This window comes from Manacus candei, unplaced genomic scaffold, assembly GCF_025592945.1.
Source record: "Manacus candei isolate 608988 ecotype Guabito, Panama unplaced genomic scaffold, ASM2559294v1 h1tg000060l, whole genome shotgun sequence".
Lineage (NCBI taxonomy): Eukaryota > Metazoa > Chordata > Aves > Passeriformes > Pipridae > Manacus > Manacus candei.
The window spans coordinates 10,546,813-10,568,972 of record NW_026138108.1 but is presented as its reverse complement, the minus strand read 5'-3'; the positions used below and the strand labels follow the sequence as shown (position 1 = coordinate 10,568,972).

At 38.6% G+C, this 22,160-nt stretch overlaps 1 long non-coding RNA gene across 1 annotated transcript; it reads right to left on the bottom strand.

The window, feature by feature from the left end:
• Positions 1-1,396: 1,396 nt before the first annotated feature.
• Positions 1,397-16,890, bottom strand: LOC127478385 (uncharacterized). Its single transcript, XR_007907210.1, has 7 exons — positions 14,490-16,890; positions 13,533-13,778; positions 9,819-10,095; positions 6,352-6,411; positions 5,021-5,103; positions 3,365-3,603; positions 1,397-1,855 (listed from the first exon to the last, which is right to left on the bottom strand). It is a non-coding gene; the product is annotated as an uncharacterized LOC127478385 (long non-coding RNA).
• Positions 16,891-22,160: the final 5,270 nt, after the last annotated feature.

Sequence of the window (22,160 nt, the reverse complement as noted above, 5' to 3'; positions counted from 1 at the left end):
AGAATTTCTGTATTTCGTATATGTAGTTCCAATAGCATTAATCACAATAAATCGATGAGTAACCAATCTACCACATACATGCAATTACAGCCACAAGGTATGCTGCAAAAGAGGAATGCAGGCTGATTAGTAGCCTTTGCTATATAAAGATGTCTTTAAAAAAGGGTGGTGATTATCAAAGGAATTGGCCTTTTTGAAACAAAACATGAGGTGGGGCTGGAGGGTACAGAGTGTAACTCTTCCGACCCAGGCTGGCTGCAGAAGGCACAGCTCACAGCAGAGTGGGCTGCTGGCCCCAGGGCTCAGGGAGGGAATGCTGCCACCCCCTCTGGGGACTCTCACAGACATCTCTTCCTGTCACACCAAAGAAGATTTTAGGATTATGGCTTTTTGCAGCAAATGTATTTGGAACCACAGCCTACCTCCAGCTCCCAATAATTGAGGGCAGGCAGGAGGCAGCACAAGGCAGAGGTGACAGACTATGGGGGTTTTAAAGGTTTGTTAACAGGAAATCCTTTGTACCTGCTCTCCATGTGGACCTGTGTGCCCACTCTCAGCACCAGCTGAGGACGTGCCTGTGCTAATCCCATTCCCTATCCCTTCTCACTGTGTCCCAGGTCATCCCTTCTGCTCTGGGCATGCTGGCTCCCTGACCTGGCTCCCTCAAAGTAACCCCCCAGGCGAGGTGAAACTCTAGAAGTAAAGAGTCTTAACACTCAAAACTGAAGTTCCCATTCAGGCCTATGCAGATACCAACTTAGAGAGTAAAAAAATTTCAAATTAGAGGTTTTTATTCCTTTACTGTGAATTTGAGATGTTTCTGAGCCTTTCAATTCAGCAAAACATTTTGATATTTGGACTTTTTCATTAGTTTGGGCTGAAAGCAATGTTGAAATTGCATTTCCCTCAGGAAAGATTCTACTCTTCAGTCTTTTCTAGATATTATTTTAATCATGACTCTTTAAATAGAGTGAAATGGCCTAGCTAAGCATCAAACCGGGAATTGTTAGAGAAAGTACGCTCTGCCTGCTTCTCCATTTCTAAAAAATCTGTTTACAGGGTTGCAAAGGTATTTGCTTTTATACACAACCAGTGTTTCTTTCTGCTCCCACAGCAATTTTGCTCTATAGATGAACGACCGCTTTAGGAAAGAGAAAATGGAAATACTTACTTTCTGCCCTTAGAATTAGTTTTCAAACTTTGAAATATGTTCTCAGTCTTCTGTTTATAAACAAGAAATGGTACTGGGTTCTTTAAGACCTACTTTCATTTTACTGGGAATATCTCGTGTTCCTTTTGACTTTACTAGAAAGAGGTCTCTGAAACGTTTTCATAATCAAATGTATTATAGCTTAGATTCAAAACATATCTAGCCTCCTACTTCTTGTGGGATCAACACTAAGTTATAAACTACACAGACACTTGGAGTCAAAGCACTTCATTGAAGCTGGGCCCAGTTCAGCAAAACACTGAATAATGTATTTTTGGCTCACTGAGGACAATGGGAATCAAACAGAGGCCAGAAGTACTATAGGGCTGGATATACTTAACCACGAATAGCACACAGCTAAGTACATTTTCCTGTAAGCTGCCTTGGCTCATTTGCCATTCCTATCCAAAACAGACATTCTCAGGAAACAGAAAAAAACCTTTGGTCCTCGTATCTACATAATTTATAGAGTTTGAATACTTGAACTTCCACATCTGTTATGTGACTAGACCAAATAAAAGTGGTTTCTTAATATATCTATGAATGTGATATCTGTAAAGAAATGCCATTTACCATGTAAGAAAGGAACTGCTAAGAACTCTCCTCTGACCCAGTTATTTCAGATCAAAGCTATACAGTGAAAACCTGTTAAAAGAGAACCATATAAAGCACAAACCTGTTAGGCAAATCAAAGCAGCCAGTGGTAAAATGATAAAATACTGAAATAACTATTTAAAAATTGCATCCCTAAAACTCTCAGCTAGATGAATACATATTTTAATACTGCTTGACAAAGTGTGGTGTCTCTCATTTTTCTTCTACTACATGGTACGAATAAAGAAATTATTTTCAGGAATGAATCTGTTCACCAGTGTGTTCATTTTTCTTTGGCTTATTGATCTCAACACTCCATCCTTCTGATGTGAAGAAAGTTAGTTTTATGCACAGAATTTCGAAGCTGGAACCTAAGGCTTTATTTACCTGCAAGTCATAGGAACTGTTTCCCTATCATTCTTGTATCCTGGCCCCTAATCCTGATTCCAGAGAGGAATGTACTGGAGATGGTACACAGCAGCCCCCTTTGTCATCCTACCAGTTATTTGTTCAGTAACTTCTAAAGATGTGGAAACTTCTGTATGTTCTCTGAGGTACAGGAAAGTCTGCTTTTTCCTGAATCTAATCAGAAGTATCATTTTAGAAGCTGTATGTGACCAAATCATTAACTAAATATTGTAACTATATTTCAATATTAGTAATAAGTAATTATGTGCTCTATTCACTAATTTTGAATAATGTAATAATTTACATTTCATAAAATATTTTTAATTTCCATAAAATATGTAGGTTCCTTCATGGATGTGAACAGATTTGATTTGATAACCCAGCTCATAGCCTTTCTTCACAATTAGGTCTTAAATTGAATGAGCAAAGAAAGAAGGAGTGTGATTCTCAGAGGCAATTCTTCCTAATAAAAAAAGTGAAGAACAGCATGTATTTCAAGCAGCTTTGTGATCCAACACAATGCCAAACAGCAAAGTTCTATCACATCCTGGTTCCCTGTACATCACCCCTGCTTTACATGTCCTGTCTTTCTGTGAGCACATATGACATGTTCCATGAGATGTGTGCACGAGGTGCCTTGTCACCTTTTATGGCTCTGCATCCCAAAGTGCACAGTGCCAGTAATTAGGTACACAGACCTAAATTAGATCTTCTATACTCACAAGAAAAATTACAAGGAGGCAACTTAGAGACAGGATAGCACTGAAAGATCTGAACTCTAATTCCAGTATTAATCCCATTTAAATTGGATGACTTGGAATGCCTGCTTCACCAAAAAAGTGAGTCAGGATTGAAGAGTGAGTTGATTTATTAATTAATAATTAATAAATGAAGACTCAAGTCCACCTTTTGTTGGGGTACAATCTCTACACATCAGCACATTACAATTGTACTCTATACTGACTATAAATTCAATATACTGCATATTTCAAGTATTAGTGTACAAAATAATCACCAAGTTCCCTGGAGTTATCAATCTAATTTCAAGACAAGCTTGTTACTACCACTACTCAACTGACATCAGTGGCACAGTGGTTTATTAAGCTCACCTGAATGAAAATATGAGGTTTCTGTCCACCTGCATATACTCACATATCAGCACATTTTCAGGTAAAAACTACTTGTGTCCTCTCTTCTCCTCAAACACGAGCTTTGCAGCAGGAAACAGGCTCTTCCCTTCTCCCAGAAGAGAAAACTACTGGTTCTCTTGGCTTCAGCACTTCATCTCCTCTTCCAAACACAAACTTACATTCAGCTTCATCCAGTTTACTCATTAATCAAATCAATTAAAAATCACAGGTGTTTTCACATGACTCTTGGGAAAATCAAGCCTATAAAGACAATGTGTAATGCATAGATTAATAATCTAATGCATACATGTAATGCATGTAAGTACTTTGCAAAAATAACCAGAAGAAAGATCACTCACACATTTGCTACTTGCAAGTCACCTACAATTTTCCATGAGAAATTTGTTTTTTTTGTTATTACTGTTAGTCTCATGTTCCTTTTATCACCATAATAAACTGCCTGTGCCAGGAAAACTTTATCATTCTGTGTTTGGTGGTCGTAGCAGAAAAACATTTCGATTCTACAGGATGGAAATGTGCTTGTTTTCAAGTCAAACAGTCAGTTACACATCAACTCTTGCACCTCCATCCACCAATTCTGGCCTTACAGTAACTTTCCTTGTAGTGGAACAACCCCATCAGGCACTTTTGTTATCACAAACCCATACTATGCTTAGCATAAATAATGTTAACCACACACTTCATTTTCTAGTAACTTATTAGGTATGTCATGTTAGCTAATCTGCCATAAAATATTCATCCCCCTAAAGGGATTAAAAGAATGACATGCTGCTGGTTGTGTAAGTGTGAACTAGAAAAGTGCTGATTTCTCTGACAGGCCTGGGTGGCTCTTGTGAGTTCAGCCACATTAATGCCTGGAAAGTAGAGGTTCTGTGCTCTACTGTGGCTAGAACATGTCAGTCTATCCCATTAAAATTATCTATGGCCTTAGTCAGCAAACATAAGTACCTTATCCTCCTGTCTCTGATCTTAAAACCATATTCCATTGGACTTCATCTGGGGAAAGACTGGACAGGAGGTTGAGTAAGCATAAAATTAATCAAAACCCCTTCTGAGAAAATTGACTGAACACCATGGTATTTCTATTGCTTATACTATAAATAAGAACAGTAAAAAAACTGATGGATACAGGGCATATTCTCCTTCTGGTAGATCCTGGATATTAAGGACAGTAATTCTTTTAATGATATGGATATGTATCCTACTAGCTATTTTCACATTTTAGGTGTCAAAATGAGTAAAACAGAGACTTTTGAAGAATGAATTAGAAGTCCTTTTGCTAAGGTGAAGGCACTTAGCATTCCTGTCATATCATATTTTGTTAGGAAGACCAGTAAAGAATAACAACTGTTAGACATTGTTCTTATTTCAAAACTTAAAAATATCATCAGTTACTTTTCTATCTCTAAAGACTTTGGAGTTCCTAAAATTCTTTCAGAGGAAGTCATGAAACAGCTTCTAAGAAACCAAAATTCTTCTTTTCCATTCCTGTCACCACTGAACTTGAAAGGGAAGAGGTTATATGCTGTGGGAGTCTGACACCATATGTGCTTCCTGTATAAAACACAGTTCCATTTGGGATTGATTTTGTAAGCAAATAGTGCAGATAGGGTGATAAGCTGTAAGCACATCACCCACTGTTTGAATAATTACTTACAAGACAACACTCCTGTCCCCCACTGTTCTCACCAGTCCTCAGTAAGGCAGAAGGAAACTTGCAAACAACTTCTGACTCTATTCCTGCAATTATAAAACCTCAAGATTAAAGAGCTGGAGTTTTTTACCTACTTGTGAGCCCACTCATTCATCCCACCTCACTAATGAGCCATGTGGAGGATGCAGCCCAAGCCAAGACTATCTTCCTGTGAGATTATCTGCAATGCTACAACCACCCCCCAAAAACTGCCAAAAGAAAGCATATCTTTAAGTCTCTTCCACTGGGTTGTGTGCATGTGCAGCTCTCATTGAAATGAAATGTCTCAGATAAGCCATGCAAATAACGCAGCTGCTTCTTTCTGTCTCTAGAAAAAAAAATTACTGTTTTCATTTTGCAGGTCTTGTGGTCAAAAGCCATCCTTGAATCTTCCTCCTTGCAAGCAAGGCAGATGTGCAGAATGCTTGGGGGAATGCAGAGGAAAGTTTCCTCTGCACATGTGTTCTTCCCAGAGGTAAAGAAATATTTCTGCCCCAGGATGTCCATGCATAGCTCAGCCTCCTCTGCACTACTACTGGAGTCTCCTCATATTTCAGACTTGTGGATATTTCTAGACTCTGCTGGATTTGACTGAGCCCCTTTTTAATCCTCTCCATAGGTCATAGGGAGCACATTTCATACATCACTCCTGTAAATTAATTATGCTAACAGATGAAGGGTGGAATCATATCAAAGAGTGTGCACTGTCCCTCTGAAATCACCTGAGCCACAAGACTCTTTTCTTACACAAAATAGGGTCTCTGTTTCTGAGAAAGCCTGAGGCAAAACCCACAGGACTGCTGAGGATACATCCCACTGGCTTCCCTATTCTTTAAGGTGGTGAAGAAGTAGTGGCAATTCTGCAGCATTGGGAACACCCCATAGAGCCAACTCTTTTATACCCTGCAGCTTCTGGTTCCATTGTCAGTGTTGGTGCTGCCACTCTCTGCCTCTGCTTCCTTAGGGTTCCCTTTTCTCTACCTCCACCACCCATCAGCACATGCCAGATCACAGCATTTATTTTAAAATCCTTTCAAATCTTACCTTGTAACAGATAATCTTGCTGTGGTCATCAAGTATCTGCACTGATCTTTGTATCCACGTGGCCAGGCCAAGACAGCAGATGCTGGGCTGTGCTAAATCTGTGCAATTGCACCTGGCCAGCCCATTTCCACAAACCTCAGCATTCAGTACATGTAACTACTGTTTTAAGGGCAACTCCATAACATAGCTTCTGAAATTACTTTTTGCAGATACAAGGGTTTCCTTAATAATATGTACCATTTCAAGTGTACCTTCTTTTCAAGCCGGAGTCTTGCACAGTCTTCCTCTGCATCAGCACTATTTACTTTTTTCTGCATGCCAGGGAAACAAAGCAGAAAGGGTAAGAAAGCTGGTGTAACTAATAAAACAAGTAGGAAAAGTGTAGCACAATTTATCTTCTTTGATAGGAAAAAGTCTCAGGAGAGAGTTAATTCTTGGGGAGTGGTGGCCACTTCACTTTTCCTCCTAAGGCCTTTCTCACATTGCAGGAGAATTTTACAAGACAAGAATGAATCTTTAGTTGAACTTTAACTACAGGGCATCAGACTACAAGCTGAAGGAAATGGAGAAGTAACATGACAACACTGTCAGTTCTTTTTGCAAAAGACCTGCAGCATCTCACTGCAAATGAGATGTCAATCCTGTAATTAGCAATTCAGTCAGTATTAATTGTGTGTGTGTTACTTCCCATCAATCACTGTCATTTCCAGGTAGTCAGGATGTTTTATAGAACCCAATTTGTAAACAATGTGCAAAAGTTTAACCCACTTTAAATTAACATTGTCAGACCTGGCACATAACCTTCCATGAATACAGATAACTGGGTGCAATTGTGTTTTGGCTCCTAAGCAGGGAAAGGGAACGTTTTAGATTTTTTTTTTCTATACATACACTTTTAGTAGGACCTATCTTAGTAGGTCATAAGGGAAAAACAAGCATGCATTAAAGGTCATTAGTCCACATGTAAAACCATTGTAACCAACCCATAACACATACTTGCTTGTCAAGAGTAACACAAAACTGAAAGAGTCAGGAGAGAGAGAGTTAAAGGCACAACTCATTCCAGAAATTCACATTTTATGAAGCAATATCTATTCTTGACTTAAGATGTGTCCAGTGAGACATAATCCATGGCTTCCCTGGCAAATGGAGGTCCAATTGTTAACAAAAGTATTGAATCCTCTGGCTCTTAATTTATCAATTTCAAACATCAGAACTCACTTTATTTTCATCTGACAGATTTCAGAAAGCCCTCCGTAGGAAAATTATATTTGTCATATATTATGAGAACATATAAATTATATTTCTCATATAATGACTGCCGAAACCATCCTTTCACGTTAAATTTGATAGATTAAGTAGATTGAGCTCCTGGAACTCTTCCTCTTTAATAACATTTTTTCCTATGCTTTAATTATTCCACTGGCTCTTCTCACTTGTGATCAACAACCTTGCTGAATTATGAACATTAGTCTTCCACTGGGAGACCTCTGAAAGTGCCAAATAAAACAAAACTTCTACTTAATATTCTCAGGATTGCATTAAAACCTTTGCTGCAAATTGCATTCTTTCTCTCCTATACCATAACCATTTCTGACTCAAAATTAATTGCTCATCCATTGCTTGTGAGCCACTTAGATCCTGTGCTTAATATGGGCAGTTGCTTCCTTATTTATGCTGCTCACTGTGAGATTCATAAACACCGAAGCACAACAGCCATCAGAAAATTTTTCATGTGTCTAAAAGAATGTCATGAAATGAAATGAATCACAGACTGTGACTCTGTCTTCAGCTGTCTCCTCTGGAGAGCTCAGCCCAGACCACAAACTGGAACTCTTGTGTAAAGCTGCCAAAAATGCAAATTCCAAACTGGCTACCGGCTTTTCTTTCACTTAAACCCAAATTTAATCTAAAAAGCATATACATTGTACATTCCAGGCACAGTTTGCACAGTTTTCAGGTCAACTATCTGTTTAAAAGTCTATCTCTTTAATCATGGGTTATTTTTTTAACAGAAAGTATCTGTGTATAAAAGAGGGACATCTTATGCCTTTTTCTTACCCCCATTTTGGACCCACAAGTCACCAGGCCAGGAATGCTGCCTAGAAATGTTCACACCTCACCGTGTCGCTACGAAGACAGGGTTAAGTTGATGCACTTCACTGGTCCTCTAAAACCTGGGACTTTCATTTTAGCATGTGTATATTTGCTTTTGATAATCCAGTAGATATGCAAGGACCAAAAGCTGTGCTTTATGTCTGTCTAAAATCTAATGGAGATACAGTATTCATGGACACCATTGCCATTATGGCTAATAGGAAGGTGTCCATACAAGGGAGACCACACACCCCAAGGACTTCAGTGTTTAAAAGCTTTCACCAAGGCCCTGAACTCTGAATTCTTTATGTGCACATACAGTGTTCCCTTGATTAAATGGCCAGTACAGCACAAATGAAAAGAACATGAATTTAAGATCAGGAAACGTATCAAAGCACAAGGGACAAAGTTAGAATAAAGATGCCCTGAATATGCTCACAAAAACAAAACTGAGATTTGAAATAGGATGGCTACAAGCAAACTAACCAGCTCCCACAAAGCCTGATGGCTTTTTCTGTTACCTGCATCTGGAATACATGTGTTTCACATCAACACAACCCATTTTGTGCCATTTCTCCAAAGATTCTTTGCAGAATGAACAATCTTCTCAATTATGCACATAGGTCATGGATGAAAAAAGGTAGGAAGTGTCTTCCACCAAAGGATACAAACTATCCATGCTGATACCTTAAATTACATTCCCATATATTCTAGGATGAAAGATACACAAAATAAAACTTTGTATCACATGAGTAAAGGTTTTACTCACCTTCCCACCTATCAGATAGGAGCATATTTAATTTACTTATATCTTCTGTATTCCGATATGCATTTATATTTTACACTGTTTTTTACTGTTACCTATAAATGTCTACTGATTTAGCTATAAAACACTCTTATAAGCTTTGAAATCTATTTAAAAATATGGATGAAATAATAGAGGAGATGGCTGTACTGAAGAATAAACTTGAAAAGGCTAACAAAGTTTTGATGTTTAGGGGACTTATGGACAGCATTCATGGAAAGAAACAGGATTTATCAACTCAGTAATTTACTGTGCATAATTTTTCCATTGGAGGTACTACAGCGAAACAAAAGGGCCCTAAGGAAGCCCAAGAAAATGTTTGAGATTCTGGAGTCATTGTTTAGGAAGATACTTAAAGTTGTTGGGTCCTGGCATGATTAATCTTATTACTTTCAATGGAAATATTCACATGCTTCAATTAGGCTTCCTGGAGTACGTTTACCCAAAATAAAAGGGGGAAAAAAGAAAAGAATCGCTGCCTTCCAAAGCATCAGTTGTTCACAAAACTCTTTAAACTAGTATTTTGTTGTTACAGCTTCCACAACTGGTTGCCTCAAAGAGCACTACAATGCAGCAATCTGACCCCCCTCAGCTTAAAGCAACCTACCATCACTCCTTTTATTTTTTGCAAAAGTTTTTTTGTCCATTCTGACTGGATTCCTTCCATACATCCTGTTTCTCACTTTGTTTTTTTTCCCTTGGGGGGTGGATCTCCACTGAGCATTAGCCTTCTCATGATTCACATCCAACAGGAGACATTTTACAGCAACATAGGACAGAAAAGACAACATTTATTAACTGCTCAGCATACAGCACCTTAAGGTCCCTAGGTCAGAAGAGACAAGCAAAGAGTTACATTAACTTTTCTTCTCCTGAAGAACAGTTTGTGATTTATTCTCTCCATGTGCTTGTCCATCAACTCAGTGCTGCACTTCAGGCTGCTCTTGTAGAGATTTCTTACGTTCTTCACTGCGTACCAGCAAATATCCCCTCATGGTGTGGCTGTTGTACCTTCATGGTGACACTGCTCATTTTAAGATGATTCTTGGAAGTTCACTTAGATTTGCCTTTCTGACCAACAGCTCAAGAGGTCCTGTTGAGATACAACGCAAAAGTAAATGAGTAACAGCATCAGGTACATTTTTCACAAAACAGAACACAAGCATTGGCTGTTTCCTCACAGCTGTCATTTCCCCTTGCAGCAATTCCCATCTCTTTGAAAATATTACAGTGAAATTCTGTCCTTCTGAAATTCTGGGCACTTTAAAGGAGTCCAGACTTTACACAGGTTTGTTCCCTTCACCCCCACGTATTGATGTCTGGCCATGAGTATGTTACTAAGTGAAAAGTCTGGTGCACACTTGATTTTTGCCCTGGTTTGCCAGGACCCACCAGCAGTGCTACCACCTCCAAAAACACTTCCATGCTTCTACCCTCTGCTTCAAAACTAGGAAAGCAGGTTTTGTTCTTTTGTGGGTTAGAACACGTGCTAGTCCACAAGCAACAAAAATGCTGTTTCTAAATTGCTCATCTCAGAAAGGAATATTAGAAATCCACCAGGCCAAATTCTTCCTTGAGTTCAGATTAAACTCTGCATGACAGAAACATTGTCATTCTGCTCCAGGTGTAAAGACAGCCTTCCAAGAAACTAGAGGCCTCACCTAGAGCATAATAAAGTGGACAAAAAACTATGAAACTGTCCTGGAAGTTTGTAGCCACTGCTTTCCACGGAAGTTGTGATGTTAATAACCCAGTCTGGCACATACAGCTGAGCGACGTTCCACACCGCTTTGCAACGTTTCTGCTTCAGCAACCTTGTCTGCGTCAGCTAATGTTGACACAGGAGCTAACAAAAAAAGTCTTTTAAAAGCAGAGGTCTGTGATTAGTTTTTGCATCCAGTTGCACACACAAACACAATAACAGATGGGAGATTACTAAAGAGCAGCAGAGAATGAATTTTCCCTGTCATTATCTTTCAGAGATGAGAAGTACAAAACAACACCTATTCTATTACACGGCTGGTACAATGGGCTTCTGTCTTTGGGCCAGATGTGATCTGTTTCTAAAGGAAAGTGGAAATCTAATCAGAACGGACTGTGGAGAGGCTGACCTTACACTCATCTGAGTTTTCATTAAAGCAGCTACCTAAAGCACTTGATATGTTGTAGGCTGCAGCTGTCAGCTTCCAGAGCTACTTCTGAAAGCCCTAAAGAAAATTAATTGCAAGGTAATGATTGCAGCAGTACAGATAGCACAGCTTGCTGTTCCATTACAAGAATAACCTTTTAATTACCAACAGTTAAAAGAGGTCATTCCTATGGATGCTTGGTCAAATTCTAGGAATTGTTAAGTTCCCACAATTCCCATTAATTTCAAAGGACCTTTCCAGGATTTATCACCACTCAGGATTTCACCCAGTCATGGTAATTGGATTTTTTTAAACCAATACTTTCTTCTGAAGTTTCAGACATCCAGCCAAACCTGCTGCCAGACACCTGATAAGGTCATTTGCCTTTTTTTTTAAAAAAAAAAAAGTTGCATTTGCTCTTTAAAATTGTTTAGTTTAAATAGATTGCAGGCCTTTATTTACAAATACATTATATTTAAGGACATCCATATATTTCATCTGCTGGTTTTGCCCTTCAGTATGCAAAATGACTTGAGAGGATGTCACAAAAAGAACTGAGTACAGAGCATTCGCCAGCTCATCTCCTCTCCCAGTTAAATTCACAGCTTTGAGAATCCAGACCTTTCCCTTGATCTGACAGGTAGCAGAACAAAGCACTTGTATTTTAGGTGTTGTCTGTCATGTTTTATCTCAGAAAGACATTTACATACTTCAACAATGCCAAGAACACAGGCTTCCAAATTCATATACAAAATGGAAGCATTCATTAATCACCAATTAACTAGGCAGCAATCCAGAAGAGCAGCTTGCTCTAAAAGCTTGATACTAACCAAACATCCATCAATAGATTTCTAATACATCTGAGAACATTTTGTAGTCCTAAAAATTCCAGCAGCAGAAATGTCAAGAAGACACTTCAATAATGAATAATTATTTGTTATTACCGCCAAGGAGTTAATATACTAATGGATATCTACTTTATTCTCCACTTGTAAGACAACTGATTGTTAATGCATGTTTTTATGTGGGAACATTACTCAAACTCCTAAACATGACATTACCCTCAACAAGGATATTCTGACACTTTGCTGAGTAGAAACACTGTAGTGTAGAATAAATGCTACCCATTGTTTCATTGCAGCATTGCAGTTCTGCAGGGAGTTGTGTTAAAAGCCAATGTCTGTTCAATATTGAGTTTCTAAATTAAGATGTATACTGTAATTGATGTAGAAACATAAGAACGTGCAACAAGAATTTAGTTTTTCTATCACACAAAAAGGCTCAAAATAGATGGAATGAACAGCACTGTCACTGTAGATCCTTTAGCATCAAGTACACTAGTCCACAGTGGAGGTAGTTGGGTCTAACCAAGAAACACAAAATTGTCCACATAGGTACAATTGGCATAACACTTTTGCCAGATGCATAGTGATATCCACCTCTTGAACAGGTCTGTGGCTTCATTTTTCACCAAACCCTCTCTCTTGGACAAACCAAGCCACTGACATTGAAAAAGGTTTCTCATGCTGTCTCTAACACCAGCACTTCACTGCTGCCTACTGGTAGTTATGAGCACAAAATGTTCACCAAAAATTTGCCCTCAGTCTTCCCATCACAGAAATTTGTACAGAAATGTCCTAAGTTGCTGATGCTACAGGCCAGGAATGAATGGGTCATGCCTGGAACAGTTCTTCAGAGAACACACTTTTTCTGGCAGACTCGCTAGCCCAGCTTGTGCATCACACACCACCTGCATCACATACCAGCCTCACAGGACAATCCAGCCCATCCAATAGTGAGGAAAAACAACTTTTTTCTCCAGTGAGAAACAACAATAACTACCAGCAAAATAAACCAGTAGGTTTTTCAGCCCTGATGAAATCACAGACAGCTCTGCAGGAGCATCTTTGTTCATCTTCAAAGCTTTTCAGAAACACTGAATAATCTTCGTATTCCTCCTGTGGGCAGGAAAGTATTAGTACCTGCCAATTAAAACCATCACAGAAACAGAGGCACAGAGAAGCTGTAAGAGCATAGCTCACATGTTCTGAGCGACTAAGACTGCCCACTCATTCTTCAGCTAGAGAACATTTTGCTTCATTTGAAGTTCTGTGGTTTTTTCCTTTGCTTTGCTAAGAGTCAGCATAATTGGTATCAAGATGGGGTTCTTGCTCTTCCTGGCTCTCCAGTACAGGAAGATAATAAAAAGGTAAGGAGATAAAACAAAAGGCCCTGAGCAGCATTTGGAGCATCAGCTCTGTTTTGCCAGTTTTTAAAACTCACAGATAAAGGTTGTCTGGCTGAACATCAAAGAGAAACTCAGCTGAGTCTTCTCTAGAAACGTAGTGAATCCATTGCAGTTCAAGAACAAAGAATAATGGAAGAAATGGAGCATGCTCACCTCTGAAAATTATATCCATAAAGATGCTCCAGCAAACTGCCTTCTGCAGTAAAGGGTTTTATCTGCCTCCTTCTCACCTTCCACGGAGATGATTCAAAATGCGTTGTAACAATTCAAAGTGCATCAGTACTGAGGAAGTACATGAGAATCCTTAAAGTTTCCTGGTTGTGATATTTTGAAAGATAAAAAAAGATGATAACTGTGTGCAATTCACAGTTCCAATAATCTCTGGTCTCTCATGCCAACCTGCGGTTCAGAAAGAGACAGTGGTTAATAGACACATGTGAAATATCACCTGCCATTTATAAGGGAAGGAGGGGAACAGGGAGAAGGGAATAATTTTTCACTGTTCTATCCAGAATCACAGTCTTTGCACATATGGAAAAAAAAATTTGAAAGTGGAAGTCAATTTTGGTTGCATGAAAACTACAAATTTTGCCTCACAGCAGGAAAAAAAGAGTAAGAGCCGAGACTCACCTTCATCTGTTTTACAGATGTTCAGTCAGGCACAAACCCCTCCAAAGGAGGTTGTGAAAAGGCACCTGAGAGTGTTGGAGGGCATATCAGACCAACTGTGCTTTATCATATTGCCCCAAACAGACAGCAGGGGGATCATTTTTTCATTGCATTCACTTCTCTTCAACTAGAAATAGTTGTTCTAGTTGTCTAAACTAGAATTACCACTTTTCCACAGAAGAAGGTGAGATCCTTCATGATCATGAAGCTTAGGTCTAGGCTTGCTTTCACCTAGTCCATCAAAGATACCATTTCATGCCAAAATAAACTTTTAACTTGTTTGCTTTGTCACCACAATTTTCTCTGCTGTATTTTAACATCCAAATGAATTCAGAATGTATTGCAGATCCAGGTATCACAAGCAATTTCCTAGATCACTGAAAAATTAAGAGTATGGTACTATAATGGAATCAGAAAACAGATGGAAGCTCCAACACTTACTTGAACATATAGCTGAGTTGTATCCTGGAAAGGATCCAGAAAGTTTCCTAAGCTGAAAATGGTGGGAGGCAGTATCTTCCTAAAGAGCTTCACATCACACACCAACCAGCACTGGCTGCACAGGACACGCAGCATCAATAGTTAAAACTCAGGCACTGAGTAGATCTCTGGCACGTAAAAATTGCTTTGTTATTAAATGTCCTTATTTCCAGCCTCTACCACTCTATGAAGGGGAAAAAATGGCAGTTTTACTGTCAGTGTGCTCTCAATGCCTTCCATAGTTTGGGATATGTGTACCTTGAACTCCACGTCAGTCATTTAAATCTCTTCATGGAGCTAGTCCTCGATGGATTCAAACTGGGGTCCCTTGTACCAATCAGCCCCCCTGGTAAGCTGCTGTGCATGTTCCAAGGACACCCCTAGATCCTAATGTATCTTTGCAGAGTCTACCCAATGCAGAAATCACACACTAACAAATACATTAGACCTCTGACCTAAGTCTGTAAGAAAGTATTTCTCTCTTCCTTTTGCACAATTTGATACCCAGTCACTGGCCAGGTAGGACAAAGCCCTAAGTTTGCTTTCTGCTAAGCTTGGCTCAGCTCTTTGTGGTCTGGTCTTATAATCAGCTAGAAAATAAATGTATTTGAACTGCACAGGCAGAACTGGAACAATTCCATCAGGAATTCTTGAAGCAGGAAGTTTCATAGGGTTTTCTGCGTCTATCAGATTCTGACAAATGGAAAACAATAAAGTGCAAAACCAGAAGGATTTAGCATAAACTGTAATCTATACTTTAAAATGGAGTTCACAGTAGCTCATCTTCAGCCTTAATGGAATTGCTTGTATTCACTGTGCAAAAAATGCTACCTCAGATGAAATTTGTGGTATTGCTTAGGTCTTGCAGATAGTGAAGTTTACTAAACAGTGGCAACACTGCATTTATTTTTATGATTACTGTAATAATGATGATATTTTTACAGAGACGCAGCATGAAAAGACACAATATAAGACTATTTTCTCAACATTTTTACGCAATTATTACACTAGCTAGGGTCTGTGGGCTTTCTGTCTCAAGTCACAAATTGTAAAATGATGTTCTCCTGTCTGATTCCCCATTTTCCTTCCCTGCATGCTTTTTTTTAAGGTGGAGATACATTCAAATATTTACCTTATATATGTCATAAGTCACTAGAATGATAAACTTCTAAACAACAGAAGTCAGGATGGTCCAAGAATCTGCAAGTCAAAATTACAACTTAGACTTCAGTCTTATAAGCCTTACCTTAAGCATCTAACTAATCAGAACAATGGTCTGCCAAGTTTTACAGTACGATAATGACTAGAAAAAACAGCATTAGCTGGTCATCCTCTACTTTACTGAACTAGTAAATGGACTGTTTAATTGAGTAGTGGGGTTTTTTACTGCACTGAGGTCACAACCAAGATGAGCATTGCCCTGTAGAAGCCATGTAGTACATTAACACCTCACAGAAGACAGCCTCACTCTCCTTAATTAGCAAAACCAGGCACAGTGCAGAAAATAGAAGAGACTTACTGAAGCCAAACAGCAGATGTATGATTAAAAAGATCCTAAGACTCCTAGATTCTCATTCATCACTGTGGCCCCTGGACTACCAGGTGCCTAAGGTATTTTTCTGTGACAATAAACTACCAATTCCAACTCCAGTAATAACAAATGAAGAAAAAAAACAACAAAAGTCTACCTTTTAGATATAAACTCTGAAAATGCATTGGAAAAAACTAGCAACGTTTATCCACAAGCAGCCAAAGTAAATGATTTATTTGGTTCAGTCTGCAGCAAGATTCTGTTGTCTTTTTCTGCATAATAGTTTGCACAGCTATAATAACACAAAGTGGAATGCGAATAGCCTACATACGTTTAGGCTAATTTATTGCTGAGAAACGTGTGCTCTGTTTACTATGAATTCCATGTTTTCCTTTGGATTGCCAAATGCATTTCTTCTCAGAGAACTGTTTTGTTTGATAGTGTTCTTTTGTTTGGTTAACAGGCATGCTCTCATCCTGTTCCTTTTGATAAGAGTGACAGATCGCAACATAATTAACGGGTAAACACACAGTGAGGTTCGCAGACCTGTCCCAGGATGCCACAATGCAGAGATGCCAAAAGTTCTGCCAAAAAGTTCTGCTTTGAATGCTACTGAAATCCTAAGAACACATTACATGGAAAATAAAAAGCCAAAAACAGAAAAAAAGAAAGAAGGGGGTTATAACAGATCACTGGAGAAGGACGCAGAGGTTTAAGTGCTGCTGTGAATATCGAGTGTTACAGGAAAGAGTGGTTCTGCAGCCATACACAGACAGTTATTATCAGCAGGTCTGGAGTGGCAAACTCCCTAATGTTTGCCTAGATCCACTGACTTTTATTTTCTTTTTTTTTTTTTTTAAAGGGCTTGTTCTCTTCCCTGAGTGGAAGTAACACCGCTGGGGAAAAGAGCCTTTATAGCATCTGTGGTGAGTGTGATGGGAGTAAAGTTTTTGAGGGTGTACAAGACTTTGCATGTCATTTATCTCAAACTATTAGAGCTAAGGAATCTTACTTCCCTCAGAGGGATAGTGAAAAGGAATCAGTAGAAACATTTTGCAGTAAATGTGAGCTTTTATTGTGCATTTTCAGTTACCGTCATCAGAATTTCTTCTTTTAAACAAGTAAATGGTACTAAAAATAACCCTGATACAGTCTTCTAGGAACAAGAAGACTAATTACCAGCATATTTTAGCAGAGCATACAGTCACAACAGCCATGTTGTACAGTTACCAGGTTTTTATGTGTTTCCTTGTGGTATTGGCACAGATTGGTTCTCCTGCTCCTTTTGTCTTTGCCTCATCCTGTAATTACCATTTCATCTTTGACAAATCCATTACACAAAGCATCACTCAAAATAACAGAGGAGAGACCTCTTCTATCTCCTGCTAAATACCTAAACAACTAGCTCTGACCATACCTGAAACTTTGAAAAGAACTGAAACTTTCTTCAGCATTACATTTTAGGTATGTTGAATGCAGTCACTTTCCTAAAAAATATATTAACTCTACAGTAGGTTATTTTGTTTACTGAAGGCTTTTAATTGATTCAATTTGATTTTTAATATTGCTTAATTCTAAAGTGCTGCAAGCCACTGTCTTCATTAGCAGGCTTCTTGGACTAAATTCAAAAGCTTATTGGGATAATATTTAGAAAACAACTACTTGTTTATGCTGCTTATCCTCCCCTAATCTTGGACTCTGCTGCATTAATGCCTCTTTTATCAGCCATGGAGTGTTTTAGAGCAACCAGTAATGGCCATCAAGGGACTCAAATATCACACAGGGTGCATCCACATAACTGAGTGGGGTATTCAAGAAGGATCAAAGTTCATTTTGCTGCAATCTATCACAACTTCAGGACAAAGTGTCCATGTTGCATCTTAACTATCAAAGATACAGGCTGGTTGCTACACCCCCGAGTGCACACCATGTCTGAGCACTGGTTGCTGGACAGGTGTACACTTCATGTAAACTCTCCTTCCAAAAAAAAAAAACCCTCTGGAATACATAGAATCATTACAGTATCTGTTAGCTCCACATTGAAAACAGAGGTACTAAGTGGGATTACTCACAAATTCTCTCAAAAATTCTGCAGGATGTCTGGTTTCTTCAAAAGTGAACACAAACATGCCTCAGTTATGGGAACAAAATATAAATAAATTACCACAGGTTCATTGAGGAGGGGAGGTGGGACACTTTGTCCTTCCTTCTAACTAGTTTTTGGGCCAACACGTATAAATTTGGGATTCTGTAAGGAATTCTGTAAGAGTTTAGTGCATTAGGAACATTATCTTATCTACAGGGTACATATTGCCGCGGTATATTAATCATATTCTTTCAGTCTCTGCTGACTCAGTTGACATTCTAAATCACTTGCAAAAAATAGAGAGGGTGCATTTTGCATATATATATATGTATATATTTGTATGAACACACAAGTACCTATCAGATATTCTTTACCTTCTACCAGAAAATTTTAAAAAAGAAAAAATCAGATTTTGTGTTATTAACATTTGTGCTACAAATGTTAGTCTACCACTAGTTATTTCTTTAAGTAACATTTATCTTTATATTTAGATACATATATTAATTCACTGTTGTCTCCAGTTATTTCCTCTGCCTGTTCACTTTGAGTTTTTTAAACCCCAGAATAATAAGAGATATCCTTGGTATTACACTTAGAGCTCAAATGAGGACCTTCGGAAAGATGTTTATATCCAGGACCTGGAATTTCAGTAAAGCTAAGGTCCTCTCTTGAACTAATGAAGTGAAAGCAGGCAGATCACCACACAAATTCACTGTCAAGACTCTGAGCACATTGTAAGAACAGATTGTGAAAGATGGACTGGTTAGCACAGCCTTTGAAAATCTGACACTGGTTGCTGCAGCGGAGAGCTTCCCAAAGTGTTCCATACATAATGCTAATTTTACATGAGCCACACCAAAAGTTATACCCTACCTCAGTATCCAAAGCCTGCCTCAACAACCTGCTGCTTTCCCCTGAAACTGCCCAGGAGCTCGGGTAAAGCTGAAAACCAAGATCTCAAAAGAGAGTGGCTCTAAGGCTCATGTACCACTTCTTCCACCTGCTCATCACTCTTCTCAGCCACAACAGCGAGGAGCTTACATTAGAGCACATCACGTGCAGAAACCCTGATGAAATAGTCTTACAAGGTTCACTGGTCAACAACTGAGAACACACTGGATTTTAAATTGTACCATGCCCAACAGAACTCTTACATACACTAGTCTTCTGCCTAAGGCAAACCAAAAATTTCAGACATATCACAGTCAATCCATGTATCATCATCCTCAGCCACAGTACATATTAGGGCAACAACTGCTTTGGAGTTCATCAAAACATTAACTCACTTTTTCCTCACTTTAGCTCTAAATCAGTTTTAAAAAATAGCATGCATTTCAAAACACATCGATTTACCTGTGACACAAAATTATTCAGTAATTTTCTGGGTGTCCAGCCCGTGGTACCTGAAAAGGACATGGTTTTCAGATCCAGGGATTAATACTGAGAACATATTACTCAAAACTTAAAATACCAGTTTTGGAATCCAGTGATGGGAAGCTTATATTACTTGAGGCCATCCCACATCTGTAAGCAAAGACAGAATAGTCAGGGACATTATCACTCCTGTTACAGGTATCTCTAGTTCTACTCTTTCCATTGCACAGAATACCAGATCAGAACTTCTTGAAAAACACCTGTACTCCTATTAAGAAGTAGTAGCAAATACACATTTCTGCCATTGCAAGGAGGACAAGAAGGCAGTGGAACATGAATAAATGATCTGGAATTGATGTCCAGAAGACATCTAGACCATCTCTCTGCCTGAAGGCAAGGGCAGCCATGCAGAGGCCATTTCTGGCATACTGTAATACCAGTATTGAATGCTACTGGTTTAAACACTTGAGTTGACAACAGATCGCTCTTATAATTTTAACCATCAACAGCTGTCAAGGATATAGCACTTAAATTTTACATATGTACCAAAACTGCCTCTTAGGTTCAAAATAAAAAATTACTGAAAGTGAAATCAAATACCCCTACTCAACTGTCATGCCAGGTTTATGGGCCAAATAGTGATTTTAGTCAAAATTAACTCCAGTAGACTTGTTCTGGATACGTGTTGATTACTGAATATCATATATATATAACCCCAGTTTGGGTTATATACCCACTTAAAAATGCAATGGCAATGGCATACTGTACACTACACTAGTACATGTAGTGTACAGTGTGGGTTTCCCAACATGTTCTCGCTCTGCACACCAGCCTGTCAAACAAAAAACATGGAAAAACCATTTGCAACAATCTCTGTTCTATTCTGTAAGCTGTTACAGCTGCATAAGAAAAGTATAAAAGTATTACAGTAAATAACTGTTCTAATAAGATACATGACATTGTTTAAGTTTGTTGTACCTGGAGTTTAATTTTGTCTGAGGCTTTTTATTTTTTATGGGTCAGGAAAAAAACCCACCGTTTGATCTCTGCAAAAATCAGAATAACTCAAAGCACATGGATTTGTTTGGTTCTCACCTTATAAACTTCTGCTATAATTTTGTCATTGTCACTGAACCCTAAATGTAATGGCAAATGTGAAATTGTATAACTATAATATTAATTCTGTGAGCACATTTCGAAGTAATATCCACCTTTTTTTTAAGGGATAATTCGGTGACCACAAGTTATGAGTGCGACTGTTCTGAATACCCAAGGTTTTAGCTTAAGCATAGTGCAAGCAATAACATTTCTGTTTTTTCTATTTAATATGCCTGATTGACAGGTTCTCAAGCAAAGGGCCAGATGCTGCCTGCCAGCCTTGGTAGCAGCCTCTGCTCTGCACAGCTGTCTCTCACCGCTAGACTGACAACCTGAATTTACATGAGCAGCCAGTGATTACTAAACCCCTTCCATGGAACAGCTTTCTGTGCCAGAAGCAAACCTGTTACACTTACAAACTAGTGGCCTTTCACTGCCATATAGAGATACACGTGTGATACAAGACAAATCTTAGCACAAAAAACAACTTTTCTATATTTAAAGGGACAGAAGTAAAAACGTACCTTACATGTTACGCTGCTCCACAAAATAACAAATAATATTTGTTATTTCCATATATGCATATTGATTTTTAGTAAGACCATTTTTCTTGCAGGAGTAATAAATACCTTTGCCTCACTAGAAAAGTCTTTTATTCCTATGAACAATGCAATTTGTGCATACTAATTGACAAACAAGAATAAAAGAAAGCGAAGCACAATTAGTTACAGATTATGTGAGGATGCTATGTGCTCACAGGTAGGAATGAACAGTAAAACTCACAAAGCAAGAAACAGCAACTCTTTCAACAGACATTCTCCATGTTTGTGATAATGGAGATAAGTAGAGATGAAGATTGCATATCGAGAGAATGGAATAACTAACACATGCAAAATGAAGGAATGAAAAGTACTTGACCAAATTTAGATTAAATTCTTGCTGTATGTATCAAGGGGAACAGTAAGTTCTCTGTTGGAACATTCTTTTTCAACAATAGTGATGATTCAGAAATTACTCGGGGTGTCCAGCTCCTCAGAGCTGACAGTAACAAGCACACAGTGCCAGTGTCATCGATTGGGTTTCAAAGCATATGGTATATTGTTATGCTGCCATTCTGAAAGTTTTATACTTTTGGGCAGGTTTATCTGTTGAGGAACAGCTGGTGCCTTTTAAAAGTCCATATCCTTTCAAATTAAACATTCTGGGTAAAGCAACAAGATATAAAATCAAAATCTGGCTTCAAAATTGTAACACCATGAAATACGATCACCTGAATAGGAACTACATCATAAAAAAGTGTCATCTGTCACAAAAAAGCTCCTACATTGTTAAAGTGATGCTTCAGATTTGGTTCAAGAAATGTACCTGAGAATACTTTTTCTGTCATTTTCCAAGTGGCTAAACACCAACCTCATGAGACTTTGACCTACAGAGGAACAATACAATGAAAGGAGCTGAAAAGCCAGGACCTTTCCACAGACCTCCATGCACAATATGAGACGTGGAAACAGCAGTGTTGAATCAGTCAGCACGTTGAATGAGA